The following is a 25,448-nucleotide window of genomic DNA, read 5'->3' as shown; positions in this document are numbered from 1 at the left end:
CAAGAAAAACATATCAAAGTACCACAAGAAAGCTAATTTTGCAGCTGTTAATGAATCCCATTTACATTTTTTTCAGCTCTTTGATTTCTGAGCACTATTTAAGGGGGAGGTTTGTTCAGTTCATTTACTTTGGATTTTTAACTGGCCAGGGTGACAGTCCTTAGCAGTATAATTTCCCTCCTGTGCCCCTATCAATAAAATGCATCCAAGAGCTAATGTCCATTCTGAGCTCCACTGAGGACCAATACCTTCCAGAATCACAGTGACTTGGACAACAGTAAACAACCAGAAGGGAGCCAAGACCTGCCACAGGCATTTAGTTCTCAGTGGAGAGTAAGAAACATCTCGTGCTTTCTTCCTGCAGAAGACACAACCCTCTAGTTGAGGAACTATGGATTAAAGGGAACTGATCACAGAATTTTCAGGTGATCCAAGGAATGGATGCTGTGCCTCCTCTTCCTCCTACAGAACAATCTGGATAAGTATGAGGGGCAAACATCGTGGGTTGATTGACCTAACACCCATTTCCAGACACTGATATTTGTAAGAAAACAAGTATTTAATTTTCTCATCCTCCCTTGCAATCAGGGATGGCCATATGACATAGTTCTGCCCAATGATATGTAGGCAGAAACTTATTGTAGCAGTGGGCTAAGGATGATGCTTCAGGGAGTCTTTGGCTTTTCAGATGCAGTGGAAAAGATGGGATAGATACCACTCCTTCTCCTTCTTTCTACCTCAAGTGCAGATGTGATGGCTGGAGCTGAGGCAGCCATCTTATAATACTGAGGGAAAAGATTAAGACAATTACAATGAGGTCAACCCTGACATCATTGCAAGGCTGAAGAGCAGCCACCAAATAACCCACAAATTACTTAAGCCACAGCAGCTATATTTCCTATTATGTATAGCCAAACATAATCCTAAAATGTATAATTCCTCATAAAATTACAAATACAAAATCTTACCTGAAGTGAAGTGGCCACATAGAGCAAGGATACCACACTTCCCTGTTGCTTGAATCGGCTTTTAGAATCTGCTGGTAACACTACTAAGGAAGGATAGGAGGAACTGAGAATCCCATTTACTGCCACCTAACACTTCTTTTATACATGAGTTTTAGTATCATGCTAGAAGAACTTACACAAGAAATAGAGTTTCTTCCACTTAAGAAAGCTATTATTACCAGCAGCCTTCCTGAGGTATGGGAGGAAAGCAGGGTTAGTGTCTAGGTGTCTCTAAATATCCCTGCCTCTGGCATCTGTCATCAGAATCTCATTCCTCTGTGGACAATGGCCCAAGGCTGGTTTGTCTGGATGGTTCTGCTGCTGGTTTTGCTCAAGAGACTGTGGCTGTATGCCCTTCTCCACACTGGCTGGGGCTATTTAGCTCCTGTCATAGTGAAGGAGCCCGTGTGCTTTTGGGTCCAGCATCACTTCAGTAGCACGTGTTTACTGAACATGTACGTGTTTCCAACTGGTTAATCCTCAAAACCCTACAAGGTGGGTACTGTTTACTCTATTTTCAGATGAGGAAAATAAGACTGAGAAAGCTAAAGTGATTCTCCAAGCTCCTACAGCTAGAAATGGAGATGCTGGGGCTGCATGCCATTGAAGTTTATCCTCTATACTGTTAATATAAACTGCGTCTTGATAACTACCCAAGTACCTTCAGATGGGTCCTGGGTTAGAAGGAAGTCAATAAAAAGGTGTCTCAGTTCTCTTTCCTTTTCTCAGTCCAAATGGGGAGAGTGAGACATGCCGGGGATGGCAGAGATAGCTAGTATTCACCAAAGAGTCCACTCACTTCCCTGCGTTTTCAGCCTCCCTTGTGGTTAGGTTGGGGTCACATGACTACTACTGGGTCACTGGACTGAGAACAGAATTGATGTTTCTTTCCTGAGCTGAGGGAGGTAAAAAGCCACATGTCACCTCCATCCCTCTTCCTCTTCCATGGAGACCATGGAGATGTTCTAGATGTGTCAACTACAACAAGGAGGGTAGCCCTATTCGTATCCCAGATTTCATCATGAAGAATTCATTTTACATTGTTAAGACACTGAGATTGTGAGGTTTGTTTATTACTGTAGCATAGCTGAGCTTATCCTGACTAGTAAAATGGGCTCTGAAATTGGACACCTTGCTTGTAGCAACTTTGCAAAAAGAGGGATTTGTGATATGGAAGCTATCATAATCTAGGAGATTCATTTATCACTGGGGTTATTCTGTGTCCAAATCATAGAATGCCTTATCTGCCTAATGAGGCAGGCAGCTTCTTAGAATGAACATGAACATGTTACTTGCATTACAAAATTTGGCACTGCTTATTGGAAATGATGATCCTAATTTCAACTAATACTTCCAGCTGCTGCCTCTCAAGGATTTTGTAGTTTGGCCCCATATTTTTATAGGGTGAAATGTTTGCAAAATATATGTATAAGCCTCTGCTAACAAATGCAATTTTATGGCCCATTACACTTTCCATGCAAATGTAGAGACAGTGGGGCTGCCTGAGCTGGGAGTTGGCTGAGATTTGCCAACTGTGTGGTTTTGAATGGGGATCAGAACAGCCTATTTGAAATAAAAATATACATTGGTGATTCAAATACTTATTGAGCAAATACTATGTGCCAGGGCCTTTCTTAGAGGCTGGAGGTACAGTGGTAATTAGGACAGAGTCCCTGCCTCATGAGATTTGCATCTGATAGATGAAACTGTACTTTGGAAATGACAGATGGGTTCACTTGAGGGTATTTAGAGACTCTAAAAGCCAAATGTGTAACTGAAGAGAGAGAAATGAAAGCTTTCACCATTACCCCAAACTGATACATATGAGGCTTTTCACCATCTGGCCCTGCTCACCTGTCCAGCTTTCTCTCCACCACCACCCCCTGTCCATTTACGTCACTCCAGCTCCACCGACCCACATGCATTTCTCAGGTATCACCAAGCTTTCTTCCCCCAGGCCGTTGTCTAAGCTGTTCTCTCTGCCTAGAATACACATTCTTCCCCTAACTTCTTGGTGTTTAACATGCTAATGCCTCTTTGTCCTTGAGACAGTTCAAGGGGTTGACTCCTACAGGAAGCCTCTTTGGATTACCTCTAGTATACCTTAACCCTCTTAGTGACCCCACATTATCTGTCTATAAATTCACCTGATTAACCTTTTCCCTTTCCTCACTGGCATGGAGGAGTTGATGGAGACCTGATGGATGCATGGCGTCATGGGATGAAGGGAGGGACCAGTGCCTGCTGGTGCCTGAGATGTGGGTGCTGGGGGGACTGGAGCTGATATGGCAGGCAGAAGGGATGGCTGGCGTGGTTGGGACACCAGTTACATTGAGTGATTTGATCATGCCAGTTAGTAAATACACTGAGGATATTGCCAGTTGGGTTTCCCACTGTTGAAGAAGGTGAGTATGGAAAGGTGGGACGGTTAGGAAAAGCCTTGAGGTATTGGATTGGAACTGGACATACTGGTTTGAACTTGTGTTTTAAAATGCTATATATGGATGAAAAGACAGATGTAGCAGTTGTAGATGTATGTCTATGCACATGCACGTGTATATACATGTATATATACACATGCGTATATTTGTGTGTGTAGTGTATATGTATCCTCACTCTGTCTGCTGAGAGGGCCTGGAAGCAATGACATCCGAGCAGTAATAAGCTCACCAAACACCCAGTCCTTAATTTCTAAATATTACTCTCCACTGAAGGAAACCAGGGTTCCTTGGTGAAGTTGTTAAATCCAGCAGTGGTACAATTTGAGGAAAAGTACAATTTGAGCCCAGAATACCTTATTATATAAGAAAGTAATAAAGTAGTCAAAAAAAATGATGAACTATCAAAAGCCCCAACCCCAACATTTGGCTCCCACTGGCCAAACATGGCATAATTTGAGTGTAGCATTAAAAATAGACAGCAACACAAAACAACCCAATAAATAAAAGTAAAATCCCATGAGCCCATGCTAATCTAAATAAATAAGTAAATAAATAAATAAATGAAGGAGAAGAACATACAAGTTATATACATTTTTCTCTTCTTCCTTAATTAACAAAACAAAACAAAACAAAACACACATACACACAAATTTGGGTAATATCCCCTAGTGAAACATTATATTTCCCTGTTTCCCTTGCAGTTACGTGATCATGTGATTGATTCTGGTTAATGTGATATAAGCAGAGGTACAGTATGGGAAGGGAAGGGGCTGCTGGTCCAGAAACTAGATATAAAGGCTGGAGTTCCATCCGCCTTCCTGAGCCCTGAAGTGGTCTTGAGGGTGGAAGCCATGTGCTTAGATGGCAGAACGTGGTCGCAAATGGCATCTCGAGGCTGTCTATACGACCTCTGGATGTCTTTTATGTGAGAAAAATAAAGTTGTCACTGCTATTTCACATGGTTTCCTGTTACATGCAGCTGAGTTTAATCCTAAATAATGTAGGTAGAGAGGAAGGTTTCAACTGTATCTGTCATATCTTATACCTTAAAAAAAACCTGGAGACAAAAATAGAAAGAATGGGCTGATGATCAGTAACCAGTGAGGGTTAACTTCTTTCTCCAGTACTGTATTTTGATAATCTTAAGAAAACAAAGAAAAGCACAAAGAACAATAGACTAAAAATCTGTACACCCACCATCTGGAATTGCTAACTATGAACATTTTGTCATATTTGCTTTGCCTTTATTTTATTCAAAGAAATAAAACCTCACAGATCTAGCTTAAGTCCGTATATCTGCCATTCCCTGTTCTATCCCCCATCAACATTTTTACCAACAAGAACCACAGTACAGAGTATGTAAGCTTCCAGTCCATTTCAGGTTATCTTAGGCATATATCTGTTTCCATGAATAATATATTATATTAGATATATATATTTATTAATTTTTAAATAAATTGCATCATATGGAACACACACTAAAACTGGCTTTCTTGTTTCTGAGCTCTACCTTCACAGAATATATATGTATATGTATACATATGAAATACACAAACTACTGCAATTTAATACTTATTTAATTTTATCTAGCCACTCCCCTATGGATGCACATTTAGGCAATTTTCAATTTATTGCCTTTTTTTCCAAGTTAAGTTTAATCCTTTCTTTTATTTCAACAGTCAATATACTCATTATTCTCAGAAAAAAAATAAAAACAGGTTTTAAAACAGGTAAACCTGTTTTAAAACAGGTAAACAATAACTAGAACTTATACCCACAGGGTGATACGTGAGGCTGATCCATAGCAACTCTTATGAAGATTTGAAGATCCAGGGGAAATAAGGAGAAGAGAGCATATTAACGAGAATATACCTTTTTAAAAATGTTACTTTTTTTGCATGACATTCTACTCCTGCATGCAACCAAAGTTATTATTTTTTTCTAGCCTTATCAAGGTATAATCAACAAATATTGTATATATTTAAGGTATAGAACTTGATGCGTTCATATACATATCACCACCATAATCAAGCTGATTAACATATGCAGCAACGGACATCTTCATGTATGTCTCCTGGTGCACATGTATGTTAATTTCCTTCTTGAAGCCTGTTGTTACATACTGGTGAACCAGGAGAATGTCAAATATTTAGTGTAATTACTTGAGAAAGGCATTTGAAAACTCCTCTTATGATCACATTATGGATACAATGGGAAACATATGGGCTGTGTGATCATATTCCTAGGTGAATTTATAACTGGTTCATCAACGTCACTAAAACACTGTACAATTGATTTCTAGGAAAAGATCTTTGTGGTGTGACATAGATCTAGAACTTTATTCTATTCAATAACCTTATCTGCCATCTATCCATCCATCCATCCATCCATCCAATGTTTTTGAGGAACACTGTACCAGGCGCCATGGTAGACACTGGACACTGAAGAGTCAACAGCACCCAGCACAATTCTTGACACATGGTTGGTATCTAATAATATTTGTTAGCTGACACTTGAGACAGATGTGGTCAGTACCCTCTCAAACCTACAGAGTCGCTATGACTTAGGTGAAGATTTAGAATGTATATGAGATTTTAAGATTTTTTTTAAAAAAGGAACTGGGAATACTTGGTAATAAGTCAGATTAATGAGACAAGACATTAAATTCTTTCCACAGCATAAAGCTAATTAAATAAAACTTATAATTGGCAAATGTGACATCAGGAATAAGCATATGTGTATACACACATCAATATATACACAAACATATGTATGTACTAGTTCTAAGTTTGATAGATCTATCTGGGCAATAATTGTGCAAAATATATACTCAAGTTTCTGGTTGAGCACAAGTTCACCATGAGCCAATGCTGTGAGCTTAGAAGGCTAGGAACACTAGCTGGATCTTAGGCTGAACTGGGGTGTCTGTACCAACCTTTGGGCAATGGTAAATGACAGCTCTACTCTTCCATAGGTGTTTACTATTGTACAAATTGAAGGCACTATGAACAGCATACTTATAACTAACTGCAACTATTCCAATTTAAAGAGGATGTAACTGAGGCTTAGAGAGGCCAAGTAACTTGCTTAAAGTCATGCAAATAAGACGTGGATCTGGGGGACTTCCCTGGTGGTGCAGTGGTTAAGAATTCACCTGCCAATGCAGGAGACACGGGTTCGATCCCTGGTCCGGGAAGATCCCACACGCCGTGGAGCAACTACGCCCGTGTGCCACAGCTACTGAGCCTGCGCTCTAGAGCCCATGAGCCACAACTACTGAGCCCATGTGCCACAACTACTGAAGCCCGTGTGCCTAGAGCCTACGCTCCACAACAAGAGAAGCCACCGCAATGAGAAGCCCGCACACCGCAATAAAGAGTAGCCCCGGCTCGCTGCAACTAGAGAAAGCCCGCTCGTGGCAACGAAGAACCAAAGCAGCTAAAAATAAATAAATTAATTAAAAAAAAAAAGAGAGAGAGAGAGAAATGGAGCTGGAATTCGAATCCAGCCATATTTGGTGTCAGAGTCTCAACCACTCGACTATGCTGTATTACTTCCTTTCCTATGTAGATGGACCCACAGTTGCATCCTTCCTGAAGATATGACCAATCTAACTCCATGGGACCCATTTTTCCCTATGAGAGCCAGTACTGCCACAAGCTCACGGCCACAGCGTGTGCTTTCATCTCCAAGAAACTGCTCTCCACTGAAGAGGACGGCACAAATGGGCTAGAAAGGCCAAGTTCGTGATGCAGCTCTCCCACTCCTAGTCCTAGCACATTTCAGGGCAAGGCAGACATTTTCAGTCTTTGTTTCATTATCAATAGTGGCGTCTATACCTCAGGGTTGTTTCAAGGATTAGAACTAATATTATATGCGAAGCCAACCACAATGCCCCCCACGGAGTTGGGGCTCAATGAACGGTAGTGACAATGGTGAAACTGCTCCTGCTGTGAGGATGTTTCTAGGAAGCAAAGACCTGGGTCTTCTGTATGGCTGTGAGGGCCCACAGGGTACTGATGAGCAGCCTGCCCTCCTCTCACTTCCTGTAGGAAGAGGTATATTTTTCTTTATAACAACTCATCTGTCACTCATCAAACCAAGACCTCAGTGGTCTGCTTCTACCCAGAGGGGTACTTTATTATAGTTCATCTGCCCAGAGGGGACACCTTTTTCTAATATTTACGAAGTGCCTCACTGGTTAGCTGTGTGCTCGGGTCTTTCCACCAGACGTCTTGACACCAGAACAAAGACCAATCTTACCTCTCCTACCTCTGCCTTTTCCAAGATCCATTCTACTGACTTCCCAAAACAAGGCTTTCAGGTTACAATTCTTGTGAAATAGCATAAATGTGGGAGTCACGATCAGGTAGAAGAAACAAGAGCCCATTGGCTGGAGCCTCAAAAAGTATCTCCTGTTTCTCAATCAAGTAACTTTTGTTTTATTTTTACATTTACGACTTGTGATTGCATGTTAGAGGATTTGTCACCTCCAGTGGGCACAATGAAGGACCTGAATGAAATACAGCTATGGGAAGACTGACAGTCCCTGTGACTTACAATAAAACTCACCAAATGTTCAATAGCCCCATCAAAGAGAGAATCCCAGGAGGAAGAGACTGCAGCCTGCATCTATGATTTATACCCACAGACAGAGACACACTTTGGGATTCAGCAAGGAGAGGATAGGATGGACCAGGGTTCTTAGGAACACAAGGCAGGGTGGGTTAGATATGTGATCTAACCTTCTGTGTTGACATTTATTAGCATTTGCTGTAGTCCTTGCCATTACTTGGTTACATGGACCCTTCCCTCTTTCTCATGTTTAATTCAGTTCCCGTTCTAGTTATTTAGTGCTGCAGAACAAAATAAACCCCCCCCATATTTAATGACTTAAAACAATTATTTTATTTTGCTTATGATTTTGTGTGGCAGGATTCAGGAAGGGCTCAGCTGGGTGGTTCATCTCAGATCCACATGGGGTCATCTGGGGATGGAGAATCTCTTCCAACATGGCTCCTGCAGTCATGTGGCTGAGGATTTGCTACTCTTTGGCCTCTCTCTTCAACTAGCATCTCATCCTTCAAGACCTCTTCATATGGCCTGGGCTTCTCCGAGCAGTCTCTAGATAATCAGACTTCTTACATGGTGCTGGCTTCTGCCAGAGCAAGTGTTGCAAGAGACAGTAAATGAAATCTGCTCATCTCTTTAGGCCTGAACTTGGAAACTGGCAAGAGTTACTTTCACCCTATTCTCTTGGTCAAGGCAGTCAAAGGGACTACCTACATTCAAAGGGAGAGGGCATAGACTCTCAAAGAATTTGAAGCCATTTATAATCCACCAGAGACTCCCAAGTCCATCTCTTTTACCTTCTAAGTCTCTCCAGAACATGCCTCACCCTTACCATCTCCACCATGCCTACCTCAGACCAAGCCCTTGTTAACAAACTGCCCATGCTCTCTCTTACCTGTTCTCCACTCCGCAGCCAGAATATTTTTTTCCAATGCAAATATGTCCATGTTGTGTTTCTACTTCTAAACTTCTTCATGTGCTAGTCATCATTTCTCTTTATGCCCTTTGCTCTTGATAACAGCATTCTCACTTTCCTTTGAGTTACCACCCTTTTTCCCCCATTCTTAGTCCTTGTAGTTCAGGGAGAGCTGACATCACCCTTCCCTCACACCTGGCTCCAGGTGTGGGCATATGATTCAGATCTGGTCACTTAGAATCTACCATAACTGTGCACACACTGATCATTTCAGAGATGGGTATACACTTAAACTGGGCCAACAGAGCCATACCTAGGACTTTCAGAGAAATTACATGTAAATAATGCTTTTATAAAGTGTGTGTGTGGGGGGGGCGGTGCTGAAGTTACTAAGGTAGTAGGGAAAATGCCAGGTGGACATCGTTGTTTGTTGCCACCTGGGGAAAACCAACACTGAAAAAATGGGAGCCAGGGACTAGAGTGAGAAACATTACTGACAATATAATTAAATCACCTAGATACAGCCATTCCTGAAGTCCCTATTGGCTTTTTAAACATATGCATCAATACAACCCTTTTTCTACTTAAACTCACTGGGGCTGGGTTTCTGTCCCGAGGAGTTAAAAGTATTTTAGCATGTCTGCTATGCATCATGCTTGCCTTTCTTCACCCATCAGCTTGCTTTGCTCTCAATGTTCTCCAGGGGTAATTTGCTCACCTCTCTTTCAGCATTTAGCTTTTTGGTAAGTATGGTTTCCTCCATTCTGTCCTAAGCTCTGTTAAGGGTCTGACTTTGATGTACTCATCTTTGAGTTCTCAGAGTCCCCTGGCACAGTTTCTCAGACACAAAAGATAGTCATCAGATGTCAGTGGAACGCTTACATTTTTTAATCCACAAATATTTGGTTCCAAAGTTGTCGGCTGTGTCACTGCACACTTCAGTCCCTTCTTGCAAAGAATTACACAGACAACCACAGACCACACGCACAGTCCCTTATCTGCCATAATGCAAGGGGGTCTCAGAACTTCTTTAAAAATTAATTTGTTCCTTAATCAAGAAACATGAGTATTTCTAATTAACCAACCTTCTATGTAATGTAAACAGATCACAAGTAACTAAACAGCTTTGCCTAGCTTGTTGCATGTCTGAGAGCAGTACAGTGATACCATTTTTAGCACATCAGCTGGTAGGCTGGGGAATACGCAGAATGCTCTGACTTGGGTAGTTGGAATGAAAGGAACTTAAAGAGTGGGAATTTGTCAGCTCTTAATCCCTACCTAGCAAATTAAATTGCTGCTACATTACATCATGACATCATTTTCAGAATTTCTTGAGATGAGAAATACCCATGGCTATGAGAGAATTGACTCAACCTAACATATGTGTGTGTGTGTGTGTGTGTGTGTGTGTGTGTGTATACATGCTACCTACACAGAGATGTGGCAGAAAGGAGATAATTCAGAATAGGATCGAGCTGGTTTGCATCAGGTTCTCACAGAAGCAGTGTACCATTTACACTAGAATAAGTCAGAGTTTGAGAGGAGATAGGAGGTAAGATAGCTTGCATCTGTAATGAGAGACCTGTCATTCTCTGATGCCATCAGGTGTGCGGGGAAAGCATCCGAGACAGACTAATGGTTCTGTAATAATGCTAATGGAGGATTAGCCCAAGGTGTATTCATTAAATTTCTTCTACCTTGAAACGATTCACTGACCCGGATCTTCTCATATCCTGAAGGGGGTATGGGTTTCAACTCAGATGCTCTTTACACCTTGACAAAGCAAAATGCACAATCCAGGAAAACTCCAGTGTGAGGACTGTTTTCTACACAGATATTACATTATTTAGTCAAATATTAGTGAACACAGCAGCACATACACTGATAGTTGACTCTATCAGCAAAGAAAACATGTTCTCTTTAAAGGCACGAGTAAAAAATAAGTAACACTCAACTTTGCCAAAAGCAAGTACCTCTAATAGTTTATTTTATTTTATTTTTAAATTTTTTTAATAGACCTTTATTGGAGTATAATTGCTTCACAGTACTGTGTTAGTTTCTGTTGCACAACAAAGCGAATCAGCCATATGCACACACCATATCTCCTCCCCCTTGAGCCTCCCTCCCACCCTCCCTATCCCACCCCTCTAGGTCATCGCAAAGCACCGAGCCCATCTCCCTGTGCTATGCTGCTGCTTCCCACCAGCCAATTACTTTACATGCGGTAGTGTACATATGTTGATGCTACTCTCACTTTGCCTCAGCTTTGCCCTCCCACCCCTGTCCTCAAGTCCATTCTCTATGTCTACTTCTTTATTCCTGCCCTGCAACTAGGTTCATCAGTACCACTTTTTTTAGATTCCACATATATGTGTTAGCATACATTATTTGTTTTTCTCTTTCTGACTTATTTCACTCTGTAGGACAGACTCTAGGTCCATCCACCTCACTACAAATAACTCAATTTTGTTTCTTTTTATGACTGATTAATATTCCATTCTATATATGTGCCACATCTTCCTTATCCATTCATCTGTTAATGGACATTTCCTCTAATAGTCTAGAAACCAATGGAATATGGCCTGAAACCTTCTCAAAGGTTACATGGCTATCATTCACAGTGATTAAACGGATACAGAGAAACCCTCTACCCTGGGTAAAATGTAATTATATTTAAATGTGTGTGTGGCACACTGCTGATTCTTCCAAAAGTCCAGAATTTGCAGGCCAAGGGGTAGGACTAAAGCTTTTCTCCATCCAAGCATGTGGGTCTAGTCTTTGCTTTAGGGAATAGCAGCAAGAATGTGCAAGAAGTTTATATTGTGTATGGAATATCTTCCATTCCCTACCCTACTCTCTGTCCTTGGCACGTGGCCTGAATGGACTGCACAAGCCCTCTGACTTCCTGTGGGGTTTGGAGATGAGAAGTTGTGGGAATTGAGTGAGGTCAGGGTGCTTACTACCCTGGACCCCTCCCTTCTGGGTTGCCCTGGGCTGGCTGTATCCCACACTGAGGGGCTCTGCCCCTCTCAGGGTGGCCCCTGTACATGACTCTCTCCTTCCAGCTCTGTAACTGTTCCCTCAGTCCCCAGGGCTAGGGATGATAACGGCTCTATTCTTCCTGGCTCCTTTGCCCTTCCCCTTTTAAATAAGGCCTTTGTAAAATGGGCCCTCCTACAACTGTCTTAATTTGACTGTGCCATCTGTTTCTTATTGAGATGTGGCTACAAACAGCAAACAAGTTCAATATCATTTTTCAGATATTTGTTCAATATCATGGAAATCTCCAAACACTCCCAAACTCTAATCCTGGAAAAGCTGTCAGAGCCAAGATTAAAATTGGTGATGCAGGTGATCAGTTCTATTGCTACGACCACAAACTACTTAGGGAAAATGGTTTTAGAGTTTTAATTCTACAGTATTTCTGTTGCTCGTTATGCTTACATTAGCAATCACTGCACTCCCGGAGAAGGTCATTCCATGACTCTTTCTGATCTTCAATTCCGATATCCTAGGAATTCCAGAATGGAAGACAGGCTAGGGGAGGTTATATTCCTAAACAAGTATGCTAAGGGGCCTTGCAGAAAGAGTCACTTCCCACACATGGGGTCCCTGTTCATTCTGCAAGAGAATATCTAGGGAGACACTGAAAGGCTGCATGGTCCTCAGACCGCTGACTGGTGTGCTGTTAAGTCATCGAGGTTTTGCTGAACTTCATTAATGATAGCAGTTTATCCCAACTGCAAAGATAATGTTGCTTTGTCAATGTTGCTTCCTTTTCAAATTCCAGCATTTTATGAAAGACGTCTACTCTGGGAAAGTGAGGTGAACAGTGGCGAGTGATGGGGACCTGACAATAAAGCGCCTTAATGCAGTCAGTGTGACCTCCTCAAAGGAGAGCTCATTGTAATTTGTGGCGTTGCATGAATATCAGAAGAATTCATAATTACGGGAGCTTCATTAGGCTGTGTTGCTAAACACATCTTGAAAATTGTTTCTGATGCTGTTTTAATTTAAGAACAATGTTGGCATTGGGAATACTTGACAATTATGAGTTGGTAATTCATGTGAAATTGAAATTTTGACAGTTGTTGAACAGTTGATGAGTTTGTGTGTTTCATTTTATTTCTGTTATTTGGTTGGTTCTTTTGGTTTTCGTTCTCGTGAAAAGCAACTTCACGCACAGCTGGTGTGTATGGAAATGCAAAGCACACACTGTACTAAGTTTTCTATTTCTAACTGCCACAAATTTAGTAGCTTAAAAGAACACCCATTTATTTATTATCCCACGATGTCTGTAGGTCAGAAGTCTGGGCACAGTGGGGCTCATCTGGGTTTCCTGCTTAGGGTCTCACAAGGCTGAAATCAAGGTGCTGGCTGCGCTGTGTTCCTCACTGAAGGCTCAGAGGAAAATTCCTTTCCAAGCTTATTCAGGACATCAGCAGAATGGATTTCCGTCGCATGCTTCTCATGCTTCCGTCTTCCAGCCAAGTCCTTCTCAGGCTCTGAAACTCCCTGAACTAATTCCTGCCTTATGCTGCTGCTTCATCTCTCTTACTCTCCTGCCTTGCTCTTCTTCTTTTAAGGGATCATATGATTATTTGGATTTACCTGGATAACTCAGGATAATCTCCCTGTGTTGAAGCCAGATGATTAGTAACCTTAATTACATTGCAAAGTCTCTTGTGCCATGTAAGGTAACATAACCCCAGGGGTAAGACCTGAGGGTAGAGATCATGAAGGCCAGAATTCTGACAACACTGTGATAGTGAATTTTATGTCAACTTGACTGGGCCACAGGGTGCCCAGACATTTCATCAAACATTGTTTCTGGGTATGTCTGTTAGGATGTTTCTGGATGAGGTTAATATATGAATCAGTAGACTAAGTAAAGCACATTGCCCTCCCCACAATGGGTGGGCATCATTCAATCAGTTAAAGACCTGAATAGAAAAGAAAGATTTGAGTAAGAGGAAATTCCTCCTGTCTGACTGCTTTGAGCTGGGACATTCTTTTTTTCCTATCTTTAGACTTGAACTGAAACTTTGGTTCTTCTTGGATCTCAAGCCTGCCGGCGTTTGGACTGGAACTACACTATCGGCTCTCCTGGGTCTCCAGCTTGCCGACTGAGGATTTGGGGACTTCTAAGCCTCCTTTAATGTGTGAGCCAACGCCTTAGTTTATCTATCTGCCTATCTATCCATCTATCTCTACTGGCTCTGTTTCTTTGGAGAACCCTGACTAATACAAACATGCACAAACTAACGTCCAAAGTTACCCCTCTACCTTCTTTGGTCTCTAGAGTCATCAAGCTAATGGCAGTTTAGGCCCATTTTTCCTACGGGCCAAATGGTAAACGCCACCATGAGTTTAAAGTCACCTCTTCCATCTGGGGTAAATATTTTCACTTAGATGCTTTATTTTATACTGATGTGTTCGCATGGTATGAGGGAAGACATGGAGGGAAGTTGTGAGATTCTGGTAAGCTGACTGCCCACCAAGTTCCAGGTCCTTATCTGTAAGTGAAAAATTCTTTATCTATTTTTTGGGGTACGGCTGAAGCGAAGTGATGTGTATTAAACTCATAGCTCCAGATCCTGCATATTATCCTTAGAGCAAAGCTGGGCACTTACTGGTAAGTAGGAAGTGAGGCAGAGGCTACCTGAAAGGCCAAAACACATCTACCAATATTCTGGTTAGATTCATGGGCAGAAAACGTGTCTGTCATTTTTCATTTGAATTGATTATATCTACCTTCAGGATCCTCGATGGTCAATGTCCTACCAAGGACCTGGCCAAAAGGTTGGCCTTCGTGAGAAGAGGTGAGGGGATCCTCCAAAACCAATGAAAACGTAAAATTCTTGGTTAAGATTTATATAACATTTATATTAGTTCAGCAAAGTTTTTATTTTTTGAGTTTTGGCTCTGTGAAGGAAGCTTGCTAAACCCAGAGGGGTGGATGTGCAGGGATTGAGAGTCAGGAAGTATCAATGATGTGGTCCCTATGCCCAGGCTACTCACAAGCTCCCCTACCTCCACTGCTGGTCCTGACATTCCCAAGGTCAGACGTCTGCCTGACACTCGGTACCCCTCACTATGTTCACTGTCTTGCTCTCAGACCATCTTAGATCCAACCTGGGTCTCTAACTGCCACTCTGGAGGGGAGCATAACTACTCGGGTATCTCATGATGCTCCAGCAGTTCAGTACCAAGAGCTGCCTTTGCAAAGTGTCTACCATCTCCTGTACGCCAGGCTCATAGAACATCCTGCTTGTAGCAGATTCTCTAGTGCTGCATCATCTTGGTGGTTTACATGACCCTTAGCATCTTGAAGCCTCTGAGAACTTGGGCAGTAAAGAAAGCAATTTGACTTTGTTTCCTTCATTTACTTAACCAAGAAATCCTTTGAGTGATGCCTTACCCTCCAACTAATTCTCAAACTCATAACAAAATCTTGGAACATGCTGGTTTCTCTTGCATTTTAACCTTTTAAAAGTTAAATAAATCCCTTAAACTTTGTGTACTGTGTGGGGGCCAGTCACTGGCTAATCCTAAATCTATTCCAAATCTATTCCCAATTCCCTTCTCTCTAGCCTGCCATACATGCACGCGTGCGTGCACACACACATATACGTACACATGTACGCGCGCATATATATATATAAAAAATACTGGTTTGTAAGTGGTTCTTCCTGGAATAGGGGTAATCATACAACACAGCTGTGCTCAGGGCATTGGTTAACGAAACACCACTGAGGGCTTATGGTAAAGACTTTGCATTCTTAATGAAAAGTGACGACACTGTCTCCTTTACCCTCTTTCTTCTTCCTGGAACACAGACATAGCTGTGGCGTTTAGCGCTGGGACAAGTCTTGCAGCCACAAGAGAAAGGCCAAAGACACACAGAGACACTGACTGTCAGATCACTGAAGCACAAGCAGCAGCCACCCACCTCTCAGCTTCAGGAAATAGGAGACAAATCAACCTGAGACTTTTAAGCCACTTAACTTGCTGTTTTGTTACCTGCAGCAGAAAGTGCTCCTGATTGATATTTTACTAGATGAATCTAATGGCTAGATCCCTGGTTACGGTTTTTCTAACTCTAGAACTGTTTCTTCTGGTGGTGTATGCCCTTCTGTAATGTAGCCTGACCTTACCCTCTGAGTTACAATTAGGACCAGACACAGCTGGATTGTCTCAGGCTATAAGGAAAAATCCATGTAGACAGTCACAACCTAGAGCAGCTCCTTAGCCTGAAAAACTCTCAGCCGAAACTGCACTGTTTTTTGTTGCTTGCCTGTTGCATCTCCCGTAAGCAGTAAAATAAACATTTCTGATTTAGATGCACAGCCTTGGCTGGGGAACAGCACTGAATGCTTACATCAGAGACCACTGCATAAGGGTAAACCAGTCTTACTGTGGAGGATAAGCAGGCGTACTAAGAAGTAATTATCCCACACTGAGACACAGGAAATGTAGTCCCCTTGAAGGAAGATGGGATTAGAGGTCAGACACAACCGGACTCACATAGTTTCTCCTCTGATTACCTGTGCCAACATCTCTGAGCTTATGTTTCCTCATCTGAAACATGGAGATAATAACACTCAGCATCACTGGGAGAATGAAATGGAATGACGAATGTGAAAGTGACTGTCCTGATGTCTCTCCCCTATGAGGCAAGCCGTAATGGCTTGGTGAAGGAGCAGAGATGTCTGTTGGATGTGGCACGTAGTTACCAAGGGCAAAGGGAGGGGGTAAAAGATGGAGGATGCCCAAATGTCTTTCATTTACACACCTTGCTGAAATATGTCAGGAAAGACTGTAGTGTGGTTGTTTTCAAAAGCTTTCTTTCACTAAATCTCATACACCTGACAATGACAATGCCATAACAGAAATGTACTCAGGTTGGCAAAAGTAAAGGTCTTAGATTACCTCACGAATATATGGGTATTGGTGGAAATTTATGAAGGGGTATCTAACTTGAACTATTGTATTGTTCCAAAAACTCGACATTTTAGTGAACACTGGATTTTTTAAAAAAGAATTTTTTGGATACCTGGTAAGCAATCTCCTTAGAAAACACTTACGAGTAGTTCTTTTACTTAATTGATTGGAATCTTTACTGATGGGAATTCCTTAGGGTGAGGGAAACACAAAAGCAGATGACAAATTAGATGTGCTATAAAACAAACAACTCCAAACAGAGAGGGACCATTTCTTGAGGGGGCACTATATATTGGGGCTGGCAAGAACTTATATATATATATATAAAATCTCATTTAATTCTTATAACAAAACTGCAAAATAAGTAGAGCACAGGCATACCTTATGTAAGGGACACATTCTCGAATATCTCAAATAATTGAAAATGCACGTAATTCAAGACTAATCTTTACAAAGAATGGTACATATTCATTTTTATAAGCTAAAACAGCATCAACTATGGCAAGAGCAGATTTATTTAAAAATGAACCCTGTCTTTAGCAATAAAAAGGAATGAAGTACTGGTACCAGGTACATACGACACAGGTGAACCTTGAAAACATTCTGCTGCATGAAGGCAGCCAGTCACAACACCCCACGTAGTGTGTGATTCCAGTTAAATGAAATGTCCAGAACAGACAAATCATACTCTTCAGAAAGTAGATTTGTGGTTTCGCAGGGTTGGTGGATTTGGGGGGGGGGGAAATGGGAAATGACTTCTAATGAAAACAGCGTTTCCTTTAGGGATGGTGGAAGTGTTCTAAAATTGACTGTGGTGGTAATTGCACAGTTCTGTGACTATACTAAAAACCACTGAATATTACACTTGAAACGGGTGAATCAGTGAATCGTATGGGATGTGAACTGATTTCATTGAGGTTTATACTAAACCCTGCCAGTCACTTTGAAAAGTATTTAATTCTTGGCAAATGCTTCAAATTTGGGAGATCACATCATTTCTAAATTTGTGGACAAATGAGATTTTGTTAATATTTCCATATTGCAGCATTTCAGTTTGTCTAATTCAAACTCATACAAAACGCTGCTGCAGCGGATGATCGTCCATTCAAAACGAGGAACTAAAAGGCTCAAATTCACACAGCTGATAAGAAAAGGAGCCAGGACTGGAATTCCCGGCTTTGGTGGTTGGCAGAGTTCCTCCCTCCTCTGCAAGATGCGAGGTAACAGCACTGTGACCCTCCTGAATCTATTGTCATTTTAGAAAAAAATTGGTCAGTAGCTACTAATATATTTCCAGCACGCGTAGTATTTCGTTAGGCAACGTGCTCAACGCTTGACATCCACTTTCTCAGTGAACCTCCCACCTTCCCTTTGGAGGCATTATTGTTACCCTCATTTTGCAGAGGAGTTACCCAAAGCTCAGAAGGTAAGACAACATGTTCAAGGTCTCGCAATCAGTAGTGGAAATGTAACTGAAAACCAAGTCTTTTGGACACAGGAGCCAGTGGTCTCAACCCTCATGCTGTGCTCTTGTCAGAACATATTGATCTTCCTGATGACTGACGGGCACATCCTTACGATGCATTTCCACGGGCAAGGAAAAAAATTAATATTCTCTGAAAACCTTCTAGGGCCGTCTTAACATTCCCGGTACCTTTCCCCTCCCTCACTAGTCCTTGGGATTGGACAGGAGGTCAGCACACTGACGTAAATGGCAGCCACATGACGACGTGCATTACTGGAGTATTTTCAGGTAATCACTACTGGACTATGACCTGGAATTGCTGACAGGAGGGAATCGAAACTTCTGTGCCTAGAAAGTTGCCATCACAAGGCATTAAGTATGTTTTTAACCTAATAAAAATATCTAATGACAAACAGACTTCAGGATGCTTTCTGGAAAGAACTCTAAGATAACAGAGGAGACAAAGACCATTTTTGTTCCAGTAAAGGCTCAATTTTCTGATTACCATACAAAAACTGGTGGCATGAAATGCATACAGAGGCATAAGTGGCTCTGAATGTCCTGAGCAGCACAGCACAGCAGTTAAGCATGGCTTGGAGTCAAATGGTCTGGGTTATCATTCTTACTGGTTGAGTGACACCGCATATGTCAGCTGTTATTAGGTTTGGCAACAAATACAGAGAACCCAAGGTAACAGTGAGTTTAATAAGACAGAAGTCCGTTATCGTCTTATGTAAAATAATTCTGGAGACGCAGCCCAGGGCTAACATGATATTCCACAAGCAACAGAATCCAATCTCTATCTTTGTACACCTCCCTAGGACATGGTTTCCATTCTCAAAGCCACCTTACAAAGCACAGTGGCTGCATGAGTTCTAGCCATCATATCCTCATTCCAGGCAGCAATAAGAAATGGGTGGTAGGAGGGAGGACAAAAGGGCACTCTCCCCAGGTGACCTCGCTCCCAACTCATCCCAGAAATCCAACACAACACTGTTTACAGCTCACTGGCTGGTATTTGTCACATGGCCACATCTAGCTGCAAGGGAGGCTGGACAAGAGTTTTTATATGGACACACTGCCACTGTAGTGGCGTACGTTGGGGTCTGTTACTAAAAGAGACCAGAACGGGGCTTCCCTGGTGGCGCAGTGCTTGAGAGTCCGCCTGCCAATGCAGGGGACACGGGTTTGTGCCCCGGTCTGGGAAGATCCCACATGCCGCAGAGCAGCTGGGCCCATGAGCCATGGCCGCTGAGCCTGCACGTCCGGAGCCTGTGCTCTGCAACAGGAGAGGCCACAACAGTGAGAGGCCCGCGTACCGCAAAAAAAAAAAGAAAAAAAAAAAAAAAGAAGAGACCAGAACGGATACTGAGGGAAGAGGTCTCTGCTCTCCTGGAAAGACTGGTTTCTAACTTTAAGGTTCAATGTCCTCTTTGGAGACATGGAGATGCTCACTGTATCTCCCTCTCAGGACTCGTGGGGTGAGTCAGTGAGGTGCTGCAGAGGAACCCCTTACCACAGGGAACGCAGGGCCCGGCACCACTCCTCCTCACAGGCACTCACTAGCAACTTGAGCTACGTGCTAACTGGGCATCCTTAGAGGAGGAGGTTCTGGCCATCACTCATACCCGAGCTCACCACAAATTGGTACCGACCAGGGCCGACACTCTGTAGCATCTCCCCTCCAGACTTTAGATTTGGGCCTCATAACCAATACTCTTCATTTTCTCCATCTAGGGAAGGGTTTCTTAACCTTGGCACTATTGATATTTTTGAGCCAAATAACCTTGGGCTGTGGGGGCCATCCTGTGTATTGTAGGGTGTTTAGCAGCAACCTTGGCCTCTACCCATGAGGTGCCAGTTGCACTCTCCCCTCCCCCAGTGTGACACCCAGCGTGCCTGGGGAGGAGGGCAAATCATCCTCAGCTGAACGATTACTCTTTCTGTGATGTCTGCATTCACAGAACATGCTTCTTTGACAGCAGCAGCATGGGTCTCTTGGGTTATGTCTTAGTGGCATGGGTCAACATTTCATGTTAAACCATGTCAAACCTACTTTTCCAAACTAGCAGAAATCCACCCAGGCATTTTCAAACGATGTGTTACATGCAGAAAACCAGATTAACTTAATTCTGCATGTCTACGTTACTATTCAAGTCATCACCTGTAACCCTGGCTTATGACTTTGGTGTGAGCCAATGAACATGGAACCTGCCCAGCAAGACAGAGGGTGAAGTTGCAGAATTGAGAATAGAAGCAGAGGAACAGACGACAAGCCCCTCATTGTGCCTGATTTTGACGGCCAAGGGAAGAGAACCGTGAGGTCCTCCATCATTCTGAAAAGTGACCTTTCCTGAAGATACAGAAGCCAACTGCAGAAACATGAGCCCTGGCCTGCCCTCCCCATGAATCGAGTGTCCCTGTTAGCAGCCCACTATAAACCAGGAACATCACAGAAAAAAACTGTGGCACACTAAACAGAAGTGAAAAAAACAAAAAACGAACAAGAAGAAAACACTGAAATTCCCCAAACCAAACTTTAAAGAAATATTTGAAAATAGCCAGGCTTCTGAATAATGAAATAGCTTTGGGTACTATGATTGATTTTTAAAAATGCAGCCATAATTAAAGCAAGAAAGCTGTAAGTCTATTAAATTTTTTTCTTTGATACTGGAAAACTCAATTCATGACCTATATTTTATAAGAACATATACTTAAAAGGGATTTTATATGCCCTCTTCCCATTGAACTCAGAATATTGAATCTCTTCCATTTACTTAAGAAGGGAGGTGGTTCTATACCTAAATTACTCAGGGCTTCTTTTAGTCTACTGTTCATATATTAAGGTGAAGTGACTCAAAGGTATTTGTATAGATGGATGGAAGCAGCCGTCCTAGACTCTGCCCTCAGAAGGGACAGGATTCTTAGTGCAATGGTGCTGCAGTGAAAGCTGGTTTATCAAGCTTTCTGCTGATTACAAATCTTTTCTAACTGACATCTGTGGACTGTCTCGATTGATGGCCAGCATGCCTCATGAATACTGGAGAAGAGTTCTTCCTGAGTGTCTCCTGGACAAACGCTAGGGGGAGGATCTGGCTGTATTTGAGAAGGCAAATGCGACACGCACACGTACATGCATGCGTACACAGGCGTGTATACATGTGCACGCACACAAATACATACACACTCACACATATGCATACAAGGAAATGCTCCCTAGGGTGGCAGATTTGAATTGATCTTAGTATTTTCATGGGTGAAGTGGCACAAGGACAGTGGGTGCTGTAGTTGAGAGGAAATGAAAGGGCACGGGAGTTAGGCTGAATTTGAATCCCAGCTTTATCGCCCACCAACTGTGTGACTTTGGGGAAGTAACCTAACCTCCCTGAGCCTGTGTTTCCTCGACCGTAAAAGCACTGTAAGGATTGCATTAAGGTATAGGCATAGAACCTAGACCAGAGTCCAGTACGAGAAACATTATGCAGGTGGTTACCCCGGCTTCTTTCCTGGGGGGCTGGCACCGCCTCCCTGCCCCTGGTCCTAGAGAGATGCTCCCGCGGCCCCTGCCTTCCCCAAGCAGCACTGTCGCGGGCTCAGGATGTGTTTTTCACCTCCCTTCCTCACTCCTCTGCAAGCTCCTCCGAGTCAGGGTCTGTGTCTGTTTTATGCATCCCTCCCTGACCCCATCCTTACTGAGCATCAGCGTATCTGGTACCGAACTCGCACTCCAGAGATATTTGTTAGAAGAGGAATAAATTGCCAATAAAGACAGCATTTGTTTAAAAATCAAATTAAAAGGGAAGTTTATTGTGATTCATATTTTCTGCCATTTGGGGCTACCTGTTCATTGATGGAATTTATTGAGGGGCTACCATGTGCCTGGAACTGTGCTAAATGCTGACAATTGAGGATGAAAAGACAGTCTGGTCCCCTGGCCTTAAGCTTATGCCGTAGAAAGAAAACCGAAGGTAAAATCCAGTTCATACTTGAGGAAAATTTATAAACCTATTAAGGTTTACAGTATTACCATAATTCCAAATAGATGGCATTGGTTGCAATAATCCGGCACCATAAAATGAGTCAATATTCAGTATTCCCCCATTCATCAGGGGCTCATCGCAAAAATCTTACATGACCTCTTCTAGTCACCTCCGTTGTTCCCACCCCGGTCCAGGCCACAGACCTCTCGTGCCTGGAGTGCTGACATCTCCTGGTTGCCCTACTTCTGTTCTCCACTGAGTAGCACAAGTCATATTTTAACAGTAAAATCAGACTTTACCACTCTCCTGCTTAAAACTACCCAAGGGATTTCTACTAAATTCAAAATGTAATCAAAACTTACAGAGCTCTAACTCAGGGGTCTGTAAACTTTTTCTGTAAAGGGCTAGGTAAAGGAGATATATATATATATATTTATATATTTATATATTTATATATTTATATTTAATATTTTAAATATTTAACATATATTAAAAATATATTTAGATAGTTTATATATATAGGTATTTATATATAAATATATATTTTATAAATTTTAAATACATAGATATCTAGGTAGTATATATTTTTGGCTTTGTGGGACATTGAGTCTCTGTCCCAACTACCCAACTCTAAGAGCATCATGTAAAAACAGCCATAGTCAATGCTTAGATGAATGTGCATGGCTGTAATCCAATAAAACTTTATTATCTTTATTAAAAAGAAACAGGCAGCAGGACAGATTAGGCCCATGGCCCACAGTTTGCTGACTTCTGCTGGCCTATCCCCTGGAACTCACCAGGTGCCCTTCTCGCTGACATTCTCCCACCACAATGGCCACCTCTCTGTCCCACCATCTTCTTTCCTGCCTCAGACCTTCACACTTTCTGGTCCCTCTGCCTGGAATGTCCTTGCTTGGCCCCTTGACACTGTGGCTCCTGCATTCTCACTGGTCTCAGCTTAAATGTCACCTCTTTGGAGAGATCTTCCTTGACCTCACTGTCATTCTATCACATCACCTTGTTCTATTTTATCCAAAGGTCTTAAATTACCTTGTTTATTCCATTCATTGTTAATTATCTTTCTCTTCCCACTACAGTGCAAATGCCTTAAGAGCGGAGAGCTAACTGGTCTTGGACACCGCTGCATCTCCAGCACCTAGAACACTAGCTGGCTCATAGACCCTGCCCAATAACTGTTTTCAAAGCTGTTTTCAAAGTTCCCCACATTTAAGATGCGACACACAGTTTTACTGGTTGGGTATCCTTTGAACAGAATATAGGGCTCTGGACGTCCTCCCCTGTCTCAGCAAGCCCCGTGGTATCTCCAAGGCACCAGTGGACCAGCAACAACATGCACAATAGTGCCCATCAGGGAGGGGCTGGGGTATAAAGGAGGGAAAATAATAGTGGCTACGACAAGGTTGTGGATAGGCTTGGTTTAGAGCTCCTGTAAGACATCACTTGGGGACCCCAGACATGGTTAGAAGCAACTTGGTGGACACTCAGTTTCTTGAGTAAAGTCCAGATAACTCAACACTTTTGATACTCTTTATTTTCTGGAACTTTCCTTTTGGGAAGATGTCTCTGATTAGCTTATGCAACTCCTTCATAAATTTTGTTTTATGGTTAACTGCACTGGAGTGATTTGCATCATAATTCAATCTGAATGACACTGCAGCCTGTTAATGACATCTGTTCCTAGGCAACTTCCCTCCCCAAAGACCCCAATGATGACTCCAGGGGAGGGGTCAGAATCAACAATTTCAGTCCTCTTCCTCGGCCAGGGAATCCGGGGAGAAGTTTAGAGCAAGGCCTTTCACAGCCTACAGACACAGTTAGTGAAGTGACCACAAGCCTTAGAGATATTGGGTATAATCCAGAAATATAAATAAATGTCCATCAGTGTGCTCATATGTGAGCGGAAAGACTATTGTATCTTCATGCATGAGTTTAGCCAAGATACAAATAGAATCCTCTGATGACAAGTGTCACCCCAATATACATCAAAATGTAATAAGCATATCATTTATCCTATCAATTCCACTTGCATGTATTTACCCTAAAGAAACTGTCACACAAGTAGAAAGAGACGTGCTCTCCCCTCCAGAATTGATTGTAAGTAGGGAAAAGTGAAAACAACTTAAGTCAACAGGGGATTGGCTGACTAGATGTTGGTAGATCCTGATGCTAGCTGTTTAAAACAATGATGTCGCTTGATATTTGATGATTTACAAAAACGTCCATAGGACGCTGCAGGGCGAAGAAAGTGAGCTAGAGAAGAGCACGCACAGCTCCATTTCTGTGAAACTGTGTGTGCGCGTGCATCCCTGAGTGTGGAGGTGCCCAGGGAGAGTCCTAGAACCATGCTCCCTGAGGTGACAACTGTGGTCTCCTCCGGATGGTGAGACTGGAGGGTAATTTTACTTTAAAAAAGCTGGGGAAGAAAGTGAAGTCTCATTTTTAAAAGAAATTTATCTACTTAAGAAAAAAATAGCCCCATGGCCACTATTCCAGAAGCTCACAGGACTGGTTGGAATAGCTGAAAATGGAAGAACCTTTGATGTGAAAGTCTAAACACCAGCAGAGGAAAACCGGAGAGCTGGTGGACCAAAAGGCCACATGCAATTACTGCAACAAGTAAACAGGTGACCAGAAAAGGGACTCTACCACCAGGTCATACCAACAAACTGAGAATTCATGCTGAGCTAGGTCTCAAATACCAACTCTCGAATATCAAAACCATCTTTATTTGGCTCAAGCTGTTTTAGAAAATACCAACTGCCGAGCAAAGCTGAGCTCCTGGGACAGCCATTTGTCCCAAAGACCACTTGATTGGCTGCTTCCCTCATGTCTGCCATGGTAGGACTTGTTTAAAAATTAAAGTAACTGGGCTTCCCTGGTGGCACAGTGGTTGAGAGTCCGCCTGCCGATGCAGGGGACACGGGTTCGTGCCCCGGTCCAGGAGGATCCCACATGCCGCGGAGCGGCTGGGCCCGGGAGCCATGGCCGCTGAGCCTGCACGTCCGGAGCCTGTGCTCCATAAAGGGAGAGGCCACAACAGTGAGAGGCCCGTGTACCGCAAAAAAAAAAAAAAAAAAAAAAAAAAAATTAAAGTAACTGAGA

At 42.5% G+C, this 25,448-nt stretch overlaps 1 protein-coding gene across 1 annotated transcript in view; it reads right to left on the bottom strand.

Annotated features, from left to right (window-relative positions):
* The window catches only part of CDH13 (cadherin 13), a 1,013,115-nt gene that overhangs the window by 338,339 nt on the left and 649,328 nt on the right, over window positions 1-25,448 (bottom strand). The gene's annotated exons all lie outside the window — the stretch shown is intronic.

The sequence above is a fragment of the Lagenorhynchus albirostris genome, chromosome 19, assembly GCF_949774975.1.
Source record: "Lagenorhynchus albirostris chromosome 19, mLagAlb1.1, whole genome shotgun sequence".
Taxonomy (NCBI): Eukaryota; Metazoa; Chordata; class Mammalia; order Artiodactyla; family Delphinidae; genus Lagenorhynchus; species Lagenorhynchus albirostris.
This window is presented reverse-complemented; position numbering and strand designations above follow the sequence as displayed.